Below are 13,565 nucleotides of genomic sequence, written 5' to 3' on the forward strand. Positions count from 1 at the left end.
GGGGGGGGGGGGGGGTCCACCTCACCCCCGAGGCCACTACCACATCGTCCTTTGTTTGGGAGTTAGCGCACACTTAACGGTGATCTGAAACACTGCACAAATCGGGTCAGGTTTGGTCAGGTCGACCTCTACCAGACACATGCCGTAGAACACTATGGGTCCTCCCTACACCCAAGACCCTAGCCATGGGTCTAGACATAGACCCACACCCGAACCCAATGGTTAACCCGACCCTATTGGGAAACCAACGGGTCTGACAAGGTTTAATTATTATTTATATATTTATTTAGGTGCGGGACAATTTATATTTCCGGTCATGAGGGGTGGACCAGTACCAAGTGAGAGCATCTACATCTGGATGCCCCGAACCTACCTCAAACACCCCGGCGGGTGGTCCTGTCACTAACCGGTCGCGAAAATGTGACCTAGATGGGCGCCTCAAACGCCCGGGCTGACCGGTACCCCTCGTATCTAGCCTAAATCTAGGGCGGATATGGGGGCTCCCGGGCTCGCCTGGGCGTGTCTGCCACGTCGGAACCGACAAGCCTACCCACTTCAAATTCTAACAAATCCAATCCCTTCACCTATCAGATTCATTTGCTTTCTCCTCTCTTCTTCCTCCTATGTCCGTCTCGCAGCTCCGCCGCCGCGCGCGTTCCATAGCCGTTCCGAGCCTCTGCGCCTAGAGTGTTGTGTTATTTTGCACAATATGATTGTCGAGGATGAGGGTGATGATGTTGCCCAAACCAATGATTTTGAAGCGTCCGGAGAACAAGTTCAAATCCCGGAAGATCAAGATACAAATCAGTTTATGAACTTTCTACAGATGCATCAGAATCTTTGCAATCATCAGGTGCACACGCAGCTACTCAATGATATTTGTGGAGCATATGTGAATCCACAATGGAAACCAAAGAGCTAATGTTTAAGTTGTGCACTTAACATAAATTTTATGTAAGAACTATGTATTTTCGGCACCAACATTTGTTATTTACGTACAACATTGACGTGTATGATGGACGTGTATGGATTTGTTTGGATTTAAGAGTCCGAATTTGAGATATATAGATACCAAACAGAAGATATTAGGGGCCGTCCGGGTCCGCGAGCATGCCCAGCGGGTATGTGGGCGTTTGAGGAGCCGAATTTGCCAAGTCCGCTCTGACAAAACACGGAACCAACAGTCTCTACCTTACAGGCGGAGCTACCCTTCCATTTCAATGCGTTCGAATAGGCGAGGTGGTACTAATGGATCACATCACTTGTGTTACTAAAAATAACTAGTACATGCGCACGTGCGACGCACGTTAATATTTAGGCAATACTAGTAGAACGCCCGTGCGTTGCCACGGGCTCTTCAAAATTTATATCAGTATCTTTCATTTATCATCCTCTCATCTTGGGTGAATCTTGGATGCTCTAATTAGCAGCGCAACAATCAAGTATTAGGAAATTTCACCGAACCAACAATAACAAAGAATATGACATCTATCCTACTAATAAAGGGAGGTCATATTTTTTGTTCGGCATGCACTTCTGCAGAAAAGCCCCTATCCATTTTAGAATCAACCTGGCACGTGAAAAAATACATCTCTAAGGGTGCGTTTGGTTCACAGGAAATATGTAGGACTTTTAATGGAACTGTCGTCCATAGAAAATTTTGCCTTGGTGGTGTTCGGTTCACAGGAAGCATGAAGAATACTTCAAATGAAACAAGGCCTTCTCGTATTGATTTTGCTTGAAAGATAGAATCCAGTCGGATCTCATGTTTTGACGAAAGCCCGAGGCGAGCCGGTGACCAGTTCAATAAAAAACTTCATGCATGCATTGTACTCCACTCAAAAAGACATAAAATATTGTGGTCATGTACTGCTTCATAGGCGTATCTTCCTGCAACATGAACAGTCTAATTTTTTTGGTTCCCGTGTTTCTAGACTCCATGGCAATCCGGTAGCCATCAGCCATATCCCTACAAAGTTTTTCTTTCCTTAGTTCTCTCTCCCTGCAAACCGAACGGAGCCTAAAGTGGGAACCATCCGGGACCAACAAGAACTCAAACTCCTATCCAATCTCGACTTCATGCTCTTTCACCTTCATTGATAAAGACGGGTCATCAAGACTTTCATCACGATGACCTCGAGCAGACGCCGACATCCCTCCCCGCATCTACCTCTAACCCCTGCTGCCGCCTGCACTATCCTTGCTCCTCGGGGAAGGGCGACAATGTCCTCTGTGATGGCCACGACCAGATCCACCGGGAGGCCACATTCTTCCATGGGAACCCAACCAAGCACACCACCCCCCACAACCATTCAATCCAAACTCTAACAACGTCAAGACCCGCCATCGATCCACGAATCAGGCTCACTGCATCCAGGTTCATTACGAGTCTGCGATGAGTCTGTAGTCAATGTATTGCCGTTGGCTATCCCCACAACAGGACCATCGTCTCTCCCCAAAGCAGCAACACCACCCAGCAAATCACCACCACCGCTTGCGGCTTTCCCACGCTTTCCTACATAAAATCACGAGAAATCCCCACGACGGTGCTGTAAGACCACCTTGGCGACCTTGACAGCGACCAATTTCTAAGTTCTAAGCTAGACGCTCTATGTAGAAACCAATAGAAGCAGGGGCGTAGTTCAGATTTGTTCTTTGTGCGCGTGCATGCCCTGCTGCCCACCAGCTCTTGGTCTACAACTCACCTCTGACTGACCTCCCATAGAAGATCCGGGAAAAAAAACTCATCACTTACATTATCATAGCCGCACATTCCAAGTCAAAGTAGAACAGATCACAAGGATTCTGTGACAACCAGCCATGGCCAGATCAGTTGCATTTTAATTTCGTTCCATCTCATAATCCATCGCCCACTCTCTCTCAATGGAAATTAAACTTAGGCATGTCACAAGTTGTCATTGTTGTTAACACTAGTAAGCGTGCACGTGCAATGCACGTCTCTCAAATATAACACATGTCTTTTGAAATCTGTTTATTTTTAAGTAAATGAGCCCGTATGTTGCAACAACATCCTCGCGAGTCCCTAATGACAAATGTGTTCTATGCTTCTACTCATGCTCTTCGCCAGAGCTCACACATCTCATGAGTGGTATTCACCTGGTCGCCTCGTCATCAGGTATGGGGACACATGCTTGGGGTTGTCATGGTCGAACGTGTGCTTCGCAAACTCCACCTCCTTGCTGGCTCTTTTTGTTTAACCACAAACCATACAACAATAGTTCTATGGTCAAATTTTCATTAATATAGTATGGTATAAGGGGGAGGAAAAAACAGAGCAAAAATTAATCAAGATCTGTACAATTTGTTACAAACACCTCAGCCAATGCCACTATGTGCCAGTGTGAAAAACTTCTTTGGTCGGAGCAAGCGTCGGAGCTCCCTGAACCTACACATTTTGCAACCTTTGTGTTAGTCAAGGTAAAAAAATAGCAAGGCTTTGGTAATCATGTATGTACCATATATCAAGCTATTTGCTTCTTTGATGTCTGGGTTAAAGTATAGCCGAGACTGCTCAGTCGTTCGCAAGATAGCATCTGAAATTGAGTGTAAGAAAGACTTAAAAGTATTAGCAGACAACCTAAAACTCAACAGCAGGAAGCCAAAAGATAAATAGTGAAGGGTTTTCTTCCCTGCAAAACATATGCCAAAGGATACTAAGCATAATATTAACCCATTTAGTTGTCTAGATGACCAGATTAAATCGTAAGCATTACGTGGTTCTTATTTCAGTGAAAAGGAATTCAGTTGAATAATGATTGCCAATGCATGTCAGCATGTATGATTCAGAAACCACACAGCATAATTTAGGAGCAGATACATCTGTTTTCAGAGCTTGCAGCTCATAATGAAATGCTAGAAAATTTTATTTTCCTACTAAAAACACGAGGAAATTAGCAATGTCAAAGTTGTTGCGTCTAATGTCAAAACTAACTACTATATCAGGTTACTGAGATGGTTTCCTGTATGAACATTAGTTAATGAAAAAAAAATACAATATGAGAAAATACTTGTGTAATTAGAACAAGAAGAATTTTAAATGTATGGACTTGGATTTCACAACTTAATGTGAACTAACACAGCATTAGAAAGAAGAAAAGCCTGGTACAGTTTGCTTTGCAATGAAATTTGATTGAATCAATAAATTATCAAGAGCAATTGGATAACAACAAGGGAAGAACAGGAAGGGAGAATCAGAAGGTTCACCTATCAATCGTGAGTAGTAGTAGTTGCCTAGTAGCAGGTCAGATAGGACGACAATAGGCAGAAGAGAGTCAGGCTGCCACAGGGCTTCCTCAAGCTGAAGAAATAGGGAGTCGGGGCAACATCACTGACTTGGCTGGGACCTTGGTGTCCCCTATCGTGTAGCGTCGACATCTCATGGTCCTACAGCTGCAAGAAGCAGAATTCCTTGCACTACATTCAGACATAGCTGAGATTAGTTTGTAGTTCACGCCAGAACCTCTCAGATCACTGTTAAATGTCTGGAACTGAAGAATACAATTTCTCCTCTTAGTATATGATACGAAGTTCCTTTAGACGAGTAAAATTTCAGTAGAACAAAAAAGGTATCAACGCTTAATTTTACTCCATATGTCTTACCATAGATATGGTTACTGCACCAGCATCCCTCTGTTGAAATCAATCTGTTGAAACCTCAACCACAGAAGTACCAAGCTATTCTTTTGGGACTTCACTCCCAAAAACTGCACGTGCTTGAACGACTATTGCACCTGGAGACAATCCTGCAATCATGAATTCAATGCTTATAAGTTCAAAGGGCCAATGAATGAGAAATGCTAAATGATAGACCTGATGCATAAAAGCAAATAAAACTGTGATCAAAGGACTACGGAGAGATCTGATGGTGGTAAAATGCTGAGTTGAACTGGGACAAATCCTCGGATAAATCATAATTAGATTATCAATTGTGGTACATAAATCAAGCGGGAACACACAAACAATCAGGAAATGTAGGACCACTTGATGACTATAAAATTGACAGTAAAGATGTCTCATTTTCATGATAGGCTGCTCTATTTGTCAGTATTGACACCAAAGATCTATTCATATTCAACTCTTTCACTGCCGTGTACAAAATCTTTTACAGCAAAGTGTGTACATAGAAAATTATGGTGCTTAATTCTGCTTGGTTGATTCTCTTGGTGTATCCTCCTCAGCTAGAACTACCATCTGCTTGGTGCAGAGTGATCCTATGTTGGTTGATTACGCAAAGTATTGCCACTAAAAATGGGTTGTCCATGTTTCATGTCCTCAGCATAATGTTGTTGCTCCGTTTCAGTATGGTACTATGGTTACAACTTACAAACATGCATGCATGTGCAAAAAATTTCGTTTTAACATCTTAACACCTGCAAGCCATTTTGTTCTGACAAATGATGTTTCAGACTAAATTGATTAACTAACAGTGTGTCTTGACAAATGATGTTTCAGACATGTTTAGATATAAAAGAATTTTAGAGGGTTGTACATAGACCAGACATTGACCGGACATTCCAGCAGTACATGAATATCTATATTATATACAGCGACACTAAAGAATTCAGTATAAGTCGATGCAACTATATGGAAAGATTGAGCTAGAAACCTAATTACATGGATCAATCCGTCAGTTAAAAAATGTCATTACTCCATACGGAAACAAGCATCCACGATTGGAAGCTCCCAAAATCCAAATCCAATGGCCATTACTCTGTACAGAAAAGGATGTGTGCATGCGCATCAGGATCACGTCAGAGCATGAACAGAATGGGGCGGGGCACGGCGATAGCAGTGATTTTGACCCACCCGGCAGCGGCGGAGGGGAGTTCCTGGACGTGGCGCCCGTGGGGCAGAAGCCGAGCGGCAGGCGGCTTCGGCGACCGATGCTCCAGGAGAGGCCGACTGCAACGGCACGTGTGTGCCCGGAGGAAGCCGCAACTCCTCCTCTCGCGTCCCCCGCCGTGGCTCGCGTGCGTGGTGGCGACAGGTTGACTCGAGGTGGATCGGAAGGGAAGGGGCGGCGGCGTTTGCTGGGAGGTGGGGCAAATGCGCGGTGTGTCTTAGCTATGGCAGCATGGGAGATCCGGTCGTCGCCGTCGTTGATCTAGTGAGGAGGAAGGCCGGCAGTCACGAGGGAAGGTCCAACGGAGACAGGGAGATAGATTAGTGAGGAGAGGGAGAGAGAAGGGAGGAGGAGGGCGCTGGGTGCGGCTGACCGGCGAGGATGTCATCGCGGCTTGTAGAAGAGTGCGCCGCGACCGGAGGCGGGGTCGACTCGGGGTGGATGAGATGGCCACGCACGGGAGGAGGGGAAGGGAGGAGCGGCGGCAGTTGCTGCGGATCTGTTCTTCTCGACCTGGGGCCTAGAGAAAGAAAGGTGGGGAGGATCCGGAAATCATGGAGTTACGGGCGGGGCCGCAGGGATTGGGTACGCGAGGCGCGACTATTGGCAGACGTCTCCTAGGAAGAACATTTGATCTCAGACGTTCATCCAAGCGACATATCATTGACGTAATATGGTCAGTCGGATCTATTTAAGTTGATTTAATCGGAGGGCTTCGGTTGTCCCGTGTACAGTTTTGTGTGTGGCTTTAAATGAATTCATGTTTGCTCTTTTAATAGTAATATAGATTTAGAAATTTAAATCAAAGGAAATCTGTAACTAATCCCAATGCTTGCATTAAGCTGTAAGTACATGAACTGTAAATGCTGCAGATGTAGAAGTACCACACAGCTATGTCACAGCCCCAAGAAATATTTCTCTGCTATCCTTCTTGAAACTCTGGAAGAATGCATATATACTATCCCCAATTTCACTCAAGTGTATTCATGAGGTATGATAAGCATGAAAAATGAACTATGGCAGTAACAACAAATAACGGCAAAGAAGTAACTGCAATTAGTGCAACCCACTACATCCGCCGATACGGAGATCCTAATACTTTTGTACCCTCGACTTTATATTTTTTCCGCGCCACCAACATTTTTATATCATTCATTATGCTTTTCTTCAAGGTTTCATGTGAGAAGTATGAGGGCACTGACACACTACAGATAAAATTCTCAATAAACAAGTCTCATTTCTATTTATATCTAGTAAGTAAAACTCTGGGATACCAACATTAAGTATCTTCTATCTGGTAAGAAAAAAGCACATAAAACCAAATGAGAGCCCCCAAAAGGGAAGCCTATCATAAATTAGTTAAGAATCCAAATCACCGTCATTATTCCACAACGAACTGTTCAAAGTTTCGACATACAACTCATAAAGTATTTCATTTCTCTCATACATAAATTAAAATAGCTCAACAAATCAAGTCCGAACCTGAACAATGGAAATTTGTGAAGAAATAAGTGACAAGAACTTATCTTATTAATGGCATGATTTAATAATCAAACGATCACTTTCATTTGCATTATCAATATTTTAGCGCATGTTCTTCCCATACATAACAGTAGACTTGGTACAAAATTTAGTAACCTTTTAAAATCTTCAAGTATCAATCCTTAAATTCAATAGTACTGCCTAATAACCTGAACTTGTATTCGGAAGTGATATACAAATGGAGGGGGTACTGCCTAATAAATTCGAAGTACTATACAAATTCAGCCTATGTGCTAAGATTTTTTTCTGCACATCGCTCCTGTTCACTTTCAGTTAGACTCATGGTTAGGCCCCCATCAACCGGCAGCACCTGCACATGCGGAATTAAACAAGTTGGTAGTCATTTCCGATGAATTAGCAGTATAGTTTGTAGAATTAATCATCTTCACGACATATCCTTCCGGTAAGAAGAATAAATTGTCAGTTTAATATAGCCAAATAGATACCAGTCATAGATGTATATATGTTATGGTTCCCAACTCAATTAATTTTATGAAGGTAGAGTTTCATCAACTAAATGAGGGACATTTGTACCAAAGAGAATCAATCGGCTTAAATAGATTGTGTAATATGTTGCTGGAAGAGGACGACCCAATAAACCTTATTTCATCGGCACCAACATGTCCTCGTCTTAGCCCTTGTGCTCCTGGCACGGCATCATGGTCGATGATGGCTCCAGCCGCCGGAGCCTAACCAGCCGCCACGTGAGTACGTCACGTGACATCAACTCATCAATCCATCATGGTCCGCTACTCTAGGCACACGCCTCCGCTTCTCGCCATCCACGCCCCAAGGCTGAATCGCAATTTCACAAGAGAATCTATTGTTTACATTACCTCTTGTTTCCTAAGCATGCAGAGTTCTTTGTATTAAGCAAGATAGATCCATAGCAGACACAGTTCTAACTAAAAAAGGTGTACATGGTCATCAAGCCCACAACATGCATCCATTAAGTTTAATAACTGATGGGCAACATTTTATGAGGAAACAAAAAGGCTTTTCCTATCAGCATCTCGGCAATGTTCACCCAGTGCTTCAAAAAAATGTCAATGGCAGATCTATACTGCATTTTCGGGTGAACAAAAATCTAAAATAGATTAAGAACATGCATCTATGTAACTATTCATAGAGAATATATAAATTTGAAAAAATATGGAACCACAATAAAAAGAACAGGTGCATAATGCATTTCAATTGTTATAGAAAATATGTCATCAAAGAAGATGAAACCAGAGACTATTTTTATACAATATAACAAGTAGTACAGAATTATCAACCATAAAATACTTGCATGTCACAACTCCCAAGTCAATCAAATTCATGTTAGAACTATAAGCGTGTTTTTGTTACACTATATACCTGTCAATATATCAAGCAACTCGTCTCTTTCTTTGTTTTTCAATAAGCACAAACATGAACTTTAAACCTCACCTTTTGTGAAGAGAAGGATCCACAGAGCTCTGTAGCTCTATACATTCTTGTTGCGACGTAATATTATGTCACCAGTTGCAACGGGTTTTCCTTCAAGGTTGCAGACTTGTGCTCATTGCGATTCCGTAAGCAGGCAATCGAAACACTCCATGATTAGCTTCCAAATCCATAATTTCAATAGGAAAAACCGGGATCAAAAAGCTACAAAATTTTTCCATCTCTACCTATCGCTAGGTGCAGGGATATACAGATTAATGCAATAAATTTATACTCTCTATGTATTAGTTTGTTTCTTGCATCAATTTGATAAACAATCTGGGTTGCAGCGGTGCTTCAATAGAATAATTATATAGGACACAATGGCACACACGACAACATTTAAATCACGACACACAAAATTCAGGGATGTGCATACAAATAAAACAAAAGAAAAAGTAAAGAATCAAACCTGCATTAGTGCATCGTCCTGACTCCAGAGCACGATACCAAAGTAGATGAACACCCTTGAGGATAGGGCAGAGCAAGGAACCTCCCAGGCTCAAAATCAGGGTGCATACCGGCACCTCCAGGAGCGCGTCCGTGCGGCCACCACTCCATCCACTCCGGCAACTGGCCGTGACGATGCAACCCCCGCTCCATCCCCTCTCGCAAATGCTCGGGCCATCACGGACAACGAGTTGTTGTTGCCTCTCCTCTCAGCCACCACTCCACGCAACCGCGGAGCCGTCTCTCGATCTCATCGGTCCATGGCGACTTGTTCCTCTTGAGAATCACCTTAAATCCATAGTACAAGAAAACAAGACCTCTTTGGAGCTCTAAGTGGGTTTTGGGCATTTAGTTAAACTATCCACAAATGGCTGCAACATGAAAATATTACATATTTTTTTAGAACACACATCAGAGCTAATACACACACGCTAATATCAGTAAAATTTAGACAAGGAAAAGTCAGTCTTTGTATTTTGAGCTCTGTCCTGGCGAAAAATATATTGTTTTTTGAGCTGGGAAAAGTTGATAGATACTAAGACCAAATTACACTCATAGCATTGTAACATGGGAATGAAAAGATAAGAACCCCAAAGCATCAATACATTAATTTCAGACCCCTGAACCTCAGCAACTTTGATAAATTTTTCGCCATTCAGAGGATCAACTATCCAGAGTTCCAGTTACAGACTTATCCATTTTGCCTGCACTGAGCTTAACTTCGTCAGTGTTTGTGGTGAAATAGCACATTTTACTTGGTGGGAAACGTGATAGTCATACATTAACCTACAAATAAGCAGAATAATTCCATGTTTTAGCAATTCAATTCCAGGTTTCTTATTTTTTTAAACAATTGCTTGGCCATTGTACACTAATAAATGTTCCTGAAGATGGAGGACAAATGCATGAGATTGCTCTGTACTACAAAGGGGTGTCATCAAGTTATCATAGCCATAGCCTAAAAAACAAAGCACCACTGACCAAACACATCTTGCCCATTTTGCCCAATAGGAACTTCAGAGGAATGAGATTGCTCTGTACTACAAATCGGACACAGTGGAACGATCCTTCTCAACAGAGGCCGAGGGTCGAGGGTCCTGTCTCGCCGGCCATGGATGCTCATGGAGTGCGAGTCTAGGCTCTACGTTTAAATCAATTCTTACTACTCCGCACAGTAATTCCCTGTAGCGCGTGGACACCCAAATACAACCTATGCAACAAAAATTAGACCAATATTAAGTGCACAAACAAGACACAAAGACAAATATTAAGTGCCACACACACGGTCCCTACAAAAATTCCTGAAAAAATAAATTTGAACTACTCAACCCTAAATAAAACTGAATAAAAACATCAAAACCTAAGCATTTCTTTTAGAGGCAATCAATATTCATTGAGCTCATATTTGGATTTCAGATTTCAGTGAGCTGAGCTGCTTGGAATGATAACAAGTTCAAATCATCGATCTTGACTCATCTAACCCATAACATAAAGTTGCACGTAATTCAGGACCTACAAGAATCGAGTCTATGCGCACATATGCATGAAACATAATGCAAAACCCTGTCGAATTGATGCCCATATGCTTTTCTGGTACCTCAAGCATAGCGCAGAAACTGATTAGAAGACCTTGTATCACAAAGAAGAATTTTATGCACAAAAATCAATTTGATCTCTGCATAAAAAAGACTGAACTGGTTTGTTGTTTCATGCACAAAAATCATTTTCATCATTGCCTCTAAAAGGACAGTTTACAAAAAATCAATGCAGGTTATGCATCAGGGACAAAATATAGTACCTTGGCCTCTTACAGAACATGGCATCAAGCATTGAGGCACCCGCATCACCCAGACCATTTTTCGAGACTTCGAAGGTAAAGGGCGCTGCCTGTCCATACGAAGTGCAGAACGAGGGCATTTTCAGCGAGATCTTTTATGATTCTTCTCCATGTTTTTAATTTCAGTTGCATGGGCCACATCAGTTGCATTTTTAAGCTCACAGAGAACTAAAGAAAAATTGCACTCAGACCTGCATACATCTGAACTCAGTAACATAGAATTTGAAAAGACGATTGCACCTATCATACATAGATTGAATGGACGTGAAGGATCATATGATGCTTACCTTCAAGGTGTTCCTGAAGATTTCCATTGGAACATACTCCACATTAATGCTTTATTTTCCCCTTCTACTATTTCAGATTGTGTACCACATACGTATAGGTATCGTAAATGAATAGCATGGTTAGATTTCACAAGAGTTGGATAGCAACTTCTACAGTCAATGTCTGGTAAGTTACTCATAGTACTGACTATACCCTTATAGGATGCACCAATGATGGTCAATAGTAACTTTTAGAGACCAAACATGTCGAAGTTGATCTTGATGGTTAGCACATCAAATTGTTATCTCAAATGTTACCGTCCATAAAAGATGCAGAAAATCTCCAACAAAAAGAAAATACATCACTCTTGCAGTAGTTATTATTACTCTAGTACTCTTCAATTGTTATCTCAAGTGTTGTATTCTTCAATTGCAGGCCCTCAAAATGTGGCAACTCAGTAGCAAATTCAGCCAAACGAGCTCCATCTGCAAAAAATTGTGAGGATCAAAAGAATATATTATCTCTCTTATGATGATAAACGTATGTACAACAACGGTTATTACAAGACTTCCATCGCCCATAAACAGTCCAACTTATAAAGGTTATCACTAAAAAAACATAGTTTCAAAAGATCAGAATTTATCCTTGGAACAAATCTTTCAATAAACTGAAAGCATCATACGCATAACGAAAGCACTGCCCTATAACAGAATGAACAAGCTAAAGTGAATGCAAGCATGCTTTTAGTGCTTAGTCTATAACAGGCGGGTAAAGTTCCTCCCTGTTCCCATGTTGTTCATCATCCCCTTTTGAAGAAGAAACATCGTCTCAATGTAAAATCATGGTGATTGACTCAAGGGAACAGAGAGCAAACACACCTCCTTCAAGCGAATTCAACAATTGACAGCTCCTTCAAACGAATTCAACAATTGATGTGCTGCAGCGAGCGATGGTTTATGATCTCCCTCGCCAAATTTTCATCAATCCGCAAACACATTAGGACACCCAAAAATTTGCCCCGTTACTAAATTTGCAGCATGAGAATCCTGACGAGTTAAGAAAAACTCGACCGAGCGTCCCATGTTCGTAGTCCTACGCGAGGCGGCGTCTGCAAAACCCAAAGTGCCACCATTTTCTTTATGTCCTGGAGAAAGGCTTATCATAAAATTTTGCCAAAAAATTATTAATTAGAAATAACATCACAGTATATCCATCCTCTTGCTAAAAACTATCTGAATCAAACAAAGATGTAATTTTTCAATATCAGTATACAAGAATGTTTACCTGTTGTGTGATGTTCTCCATCCGATTTGATTGCTGTAAGAGAAGGTAAATAAAATAAAACTATAAAAACGAGCAAATAAGCATCACAAAAGAAATCACATGGCAAATGCATAGTACATAAAAAGGTGCATGTGTGCTACCACAGGACAACTTGTTTCATGAATTGTTTCTTTAAAGAACTATACTGTTTTGCGGAAGATTAGCATATACTTCAGATACTATTTGAAAAAATGTAAAAGGAATATAAAAGCACCTAAACATTTGTGTGGTTAGAATTCCAGAGCAAGAAATATACCATTACGTTCTTATGCTGCAAAGGAAATATGGAAAGATTTAAAAAGGGGAGTAGTAAGGAAATAGTACAACACGGTCTTCTCCACTAAAACAAATGGCTATAATATCTTGTTCATTGTATCTATGAGAATAAGACATATTCACCACTTATTTGAAATCGGCTTCAAACTCCATGCGGTGTTTGATGTAAAATAGGTCACAAAGAAACAAAATTTTCATCTCACAATTTGATATGAAAAACTAGTTCATTTATTACGACGACTGGAAAGAAAATGTATAAAAACTAACCAGTGACTGTTTGTGAAAAGAAAACATATAGCACCTCTCAAAAATAGAATCTCTAATTGTGATTTATTTACAGTACAGTATTTTGTTTCGGGATAATAACAAAATCACAACCATAATAGATTAGTATGATATAATTTTTAACTTGATCACTATGGTTAATTATCAGAAAACGATGGTGTATGTGCATGCCAGCTACAAAGGTAAGCAACTAATGCATGTCATATAATCTAATCTATAGTATTATAGTCAGAGATTGGGATGGGGATGAGGATG

General features: G+C 41.2%; 2 long non-coding RNA genes across 10 annotated transcripts; both read right to left on the reverse strand.

Moving 5' to 3' along the window:
• Window positions 1-3,239: 3,239 nt before the first annotated feature.
• LOC125529529 lies at window positions 3,240-6,446 on the reverse strand. 3 transcript variants are annotated; one of them, XR_007292692.1, is made up of 6 exons: window positions 5,827-6,446; window positions 5,635-5,731; window positions 4,621-4,763; window positions 4,225-4,434; window positions 3,477-3,554; window positions 3,240-3,406 (listed from the first exon to the last, which is right to left on the reverse strand). It is a non-coding gene; the product is annotated as an uncharacterized LOC125529529 (long non-coding RNA). The 3 variants fall into 3 exon arrangements; XR_007292690.1 differs by having other exon boundaries at window positions 5,635-6,445; XR_007292691.1 differs by lacking the exon at window positions 5,635-5,731 and having other exon boundaries at window positions 5,827-6,444.
• A 959-nt stretch (window positions 6,447-7,405) lies between these two features.
• Window positions 7,406-12,831, reverse strand: LOC125529528. 7 transcript variants are annotated; one of them, XR_007292688.1, is made up of 8 exons: window positions 12,711-12,830; window positions 12,305-12,581; window positions 11,447-11,911; window positions 11,121-11,350; window positions 9,928-10,026; window positions 8,837-9,693; window positions 8,006-8,251; window positions 7,406-7,715 (listed from the first exon to the last, which is right to left on the reverse strand). It is a non-coding gene; the product is annotated as an uncharacterized LOC125529528 (long non-coding RNA). The 7 variants fall into 7 exon arrangements; XR_007292687.1 differs by having other exon boundaries at window positions 8,837-10,026; window positions 12,711-12,831; XR_007292689.1 differs by lacking the exon at window positions 9,928-10,026 and having other exon boundaries at window positions 8,837-9,610.
• Between the last annotated feature and the right edge of the window lie 734 nt (window positions 12,832-13,565).

The sequence above is a fragment of the Triticum urartu genome, unplaced genomic scaffold, assembly GCF_003073215.2.
Source record: "Triticum urartu cultivar G1812 unplaced genomic scaffold, Tu2.1 TuUngrouped_contig_5665, whole genome shotgun sequence".
Classification (NCBI taxonomy): Eukaryota; Viridiplantae; Streptophyta; class Magnoliopsida; order Poales; family Poaceae; genus Triticum; species Triticum urartu.